At 41.5% G+C, this 4,551-nt stretch overlaps 1 pseudogene; it reads right to left on the bottom strand.

The window, feature by feature from the left end:
- Positions 1 to 285: 285 nt before the first annotated feature.
- On the bottom strand, positions 286 to 2,234 carry LOC100355604 (sentrin-specific protease 2 pseudogene; annotated as a pseudogene).
- Positions 2,235 to 4,551: the final 2,317 nt, after the last annotated feature.

The raw sequence follows: 4,551 nt of genomic DNA, 5'->3' as shown, positions 1-4,551 counted from the left end.
GGAATGGCAACTTGATCAACATTCCTTTCAGAAATAATTCTAAATTACTTGTTAAACCATTTAACTGTAAAAAGCAGTGTAAAATAGCCACTGCCCATTATGTTTGCAAATGAGTGAGCAAATGAATACATGTGAACAAACACAGAAAAAAATTTGTAGAATAAATTCTGCATTTCTCACATTCACAGGGAAATAAATCTTTTTAAAAATCATATTAATTAGTGTTTGTTCTTGTGCGGGTTGAGTAGTCCAGGGCTCTGAGCAGGCATGGCCCTACAAACAGGCTTACAAGCAGCCCTCTGCACCCCAAGTCAGGATGGTGGCCTTCATGCTCTGACAGTTCAGTGCCTGTGCGGGAACAGAAGTGATGCAGGGACCTTTTAACCCACAATGCACGAGGTATATGGAAATGTCCGTGAAAGACCACCAGCAGCTGGGGGACCAGGCGGGGCATTCTCCCAACAACTGCTGATGAAAGATTTCCCACACCATCTTCTTCCAGAAGAGAGGCATCTGGTGCTGAGTAAATGTGATAGGTTTGCCCCTAGAAATATAATCTGCGTATTTACAAGCAAACATTCCACAATCACTCCCATTCAACTGTTGAGGAATCTTATGTGGCTTCATGCTGCGGTAGGTCCACTGTAAAAGATTCAGATCGATGTTCCTTGTGGTCTTACTTTCATGCTGGAAATACTGAAGAAGAATCTCGCAGATCTCCTGGCTCCTGGCTTTGGATAGGGATCTTGTGGCCCTTTTGCCCCAAAGCATGCAGATATTTGTGACACTTTTTCCTTAGGCCCATTGCCACCAGGCTCCAGTGTACCTTTCGATGAATAGGCACCAGGATAAGTTCTTGTTCAAAGAGATTTACCCTTTTGGTCCATCTTTTTACTGCTTGGTAATCCCCAGACTTTAATTTAGGATAGAAGAAAGTACTGAATGCATGAAGTACTGGATAGCCTTGCTTTTTATTTCTTTCTACCAAAAGATTCTTATAGGAATTAATGACTTTATCATTGAGCCAGTTCCTTAAGGTCTGGATATCTCCTTGAGTAATTCAAAATTTGAAAGTGCTACTTAGGATCTCATCCTGTGGTCCATGGCCTAGGACATGACTGATTTCCTTTTCCATGTCCTCTGTAAATTCAAGGAGATCATCAACTCTCCTAGCCCTCTCTTTGCTTGAGCAATTCTTTTCCTTTGTCTCAAGTATTGGCGTTCTCCTCCTGAGCAAGCCATTGCTTCCACTGCCAGGCGGAGTTGAGCCAACTTCTCCAGCTGGTGTCCCCTCCTACCTTCATTATCAAGTCTGATGCCAGCCATCTTTTATGCATCAGAAAGTTTCCCTTTTAAACACCCTTTTTCACTTCTCACTGGACACAGACATCCCCTTGTTTCAGCAACTCTATGTTGTTCTGGGCCAAGCTGAGTTGTTCTGATTCCGTAATTTTGCTCTCTCTCCCCAGCCTTTGGACTGACTTCTTTGAGAACTGTGATGATTAGAAGTTACAGAAAGGACAGAATTTCCATGACTACTTTAAGTTGTTCTAATAACCTTTGATAGGACGCCTCAGACCTTTGCTACCCTCTGTAGAAATTGTCTCGGTTACAGCCTGTTCCTGAGGTTTCCATGTTAAGGAACTCTCTGGATTGCCTTTGCTATGACGGCAGCTATCTGGTCTTCTGTTATAGCCTTTTGAGTTCAAGGTAAAACCAAAGGAAGGCAGAACTCTGTGTGGCTGATCTCGGGTTACCGTCACTCTGACCTTTGGATAGTCACTTATTCCATTAGGAGATTTATTGCCCAATTTCCGTATGTTCCAGGATCCAGAACCTGTCAATTCACAAGATGAAGAGCCTGAAAATACTCTTATACCTCTTCTGAAGAGGACACATTCCGTGTTCCATTAAAAAACAAGTTACCATGGGCTTTGTGGTCAGTGGGAATGGGAATCCAAATAAGCTGGCAGCGTTGTAGAGGCTGTTTTTCACTTGATGAATACAGCAGTCTACTCTGGGTCTTTTGGGTGGTATTTCATCAGTGGCCCTGTAGAAAACAGAGTGCTGTTAGAGCCCTGCCTCTTCAGAAGGGCCCGGGAAGGGGGCGCTGACTGGTTGCAGAAACAGAAAATGGTGCCGAGAATCCTAACCAGGCTTCTGTACGTACACACCAGGGCTGAGCAGCAACGGGGCTGTACAGCCCGAGATGCAAACCCCAGAGCTGTTGCCATCGCTGCCGGCAAGACCCAGTCACTGACATGTGATGTGAAAACAAACACCCTCTGCTGAGTCTTAAAGGGCTGTCATCAAGGTGTTGGTCAGACTGGGGAAGAATTTACTTCCAAGCTTATTTAGTTTGCTGGCAGGATTTTTTTTTTCTTGGGTTCTGTAGCAGAAGGCACTGGTGTTTTGCTGCTGTCAACTGAAGGCTGTGTCCAGGTCATGTACTAAGGAGTGCCTCAACATGGCATCTTACTTCATCAAGCCTACGAAAAGGACTTGTATGTGATACATACACATCACGTCACATGTGTATTTTGTACTGATTGGGAACAAGCCACTTATACCCCCTGCACTCTGGGAAGGAGATTGTACAAGGTCATGAATAGCAGAAGTTGGAAACATAAGGGATCACCTTCTTTAGGGTCTATTTATTACATCAACTCTTGCACTAGATGGTGAGTTCTGGAGACAGGAACTCTAGAAGAGACTATGAATTATTTTGGTACCTTCAGCATGTAACCAAGAATCTGATACAGGCAGAATCAGATACAGAATGCATGCTTGGTAAATGTTAGCAGATAGAATGAATGTATGGTTTCTTACATGCAATTGAAACAGTCGAAAAAGGGCAGACATTTGGTGAAGCAGCTAAGACACCACTTGGGACACCTAAATCCCTGTATCAAGTGTCTGTGTTTAAGTCCTGGCTCCATTTCCCATTTGATCTTTCTTTTAATGCAGACTGTAGGAGGCAGCAGGTAATGGTTCTCACCCATGTGAGATACTGTGAATTCCTAGCTCCGGGCTTCAGCCTGGCCCAGCCCTGACTCTTGAGGGTGTTTGGGAAATGATCCAGCAAATGGAATATCTTTCTGTGTCTGTGCCTTTTTCTCTTTCTGTCTTGTGAATAAATTAAAAAATAAAATTTAAGAACAGTAAAATATATTTCTTGTAGACCTCCCCCATAAAACAGTCATAACATTGCTGGTAATAATAGTCCTCATGAAAGGCTGTTGATTACACTAAGATATATTTCTGTGAATGGGTTTTGATGCAAAAAAGGAAGCTTTGTCCACATTCTTGAGTTTGGTTTCATAGAATTCATCAGATATCAAGAGCATTTTCCTGGTGGGACATAAAGAACGATTAAAAACATGTTCTAGTCAATCAACATAAAAACAAAATCAAAATTGGGATTCCATCTTAATGCTCTAACCAGCGAACTTGTATAGCAAAAAATTTCCAGAAGCAGTTTTTTGAAGATATGTCAAAGGCAGCTTTTCTGGTGTTCATCTCCTTAAATGAATGTAGCTGAAAACAAGGTGATTCTTTAAATTTCATTGAAGGGTACAAATGTTTCAGCAGTAACTGGAAGGAAGAGCTAGAATGTGAATCTAGAAGGGTGAAACATGATACTGAAGTATATATCTAGGAATTGAATATGACTTTTTAAGAAGTCTCCCCAAAGTCTCAGGTACCAAACCTCTTCTTGTTGAAACACATGGAGTCCAGTCTTCACACCTCTGCTATCTGCAATCCTCCAACCAACACCTCCAACTATTGCAGTTCCTGCTGTGTTATCCATCTAATTCACTGTCTGTCTCTGCAATTTCTGTTGTATGTTTCTTTCCATTATTTCCTTTCCCCTTCAGAAATGGATTTAGGATGAGAGCTCTCTTTGAGGTGGTTTGTTTTGCAACCTGATTGGAACAGATGTTTCTCTAAATGTACATCTGGTTGTTGACTGTAGTAGAACCCAAACTGGGCTCTATCTGTGTAAAGTGAAACTTGGCTTTCCATTTCTGTTTGGGAAATATCTTCTTTTTAAGAAAATATCTTTGATAAACAGACCCCAAAAGATAGAGCCTGATATTTCAGATTAGCAAAGATCAATGGCCTTTGGTCAGCTTTGAGGTATTAGGACGGGCAACAATTGCACCAACTGTGCCCTCAGCATCATCTTCCCAACCCAAGCAGGCAGAGCCTAGTTCGCATAGACTTACCAATAAGTGAGAAGTCATTGTGAGGTTTTAGTGGGTTAATAGCATGGCATTTCTTACATTCTGGAAGGATTATTCAGGCAGATCTTATGATAACTATATGCAAGGGTACTTCAGAACATTCATAGAAAGTAAGTTTATTTTGGTGCAAAAATTTCCTGAAATCCATGCATACTAGGGTTCTTCTTCAAGTTCATGAAAAATATATATTATGGAAAAAGCTGTGCATGAATTTCAAAATTGTTTTGCACCAAAAATAAATGCGTATTTAAATTCCATTTTCAATGAACTCTTTCAAATACCCTCATGTGTGTTGAGTAGAGGA

This window comes from Oryctolagus cuniculus, chromosome 2, assembly GCF_964237555.1.
Source record: "Oryctolagus cuniculus chromosome 2, mOryCun1.1, whole genome shotgun sequence".
Lineage (NCBI taxonomy): Eukaryota > Metazoa > Chordata > Mammalia > Lagomorpha > Leporidae > Oryctolagus > Oryctolagus cuniculus.
Note: the sequence above shows the minus strand (reverse complement) of the source record. Positions and strands in the feature narration are given on the sequence as shown.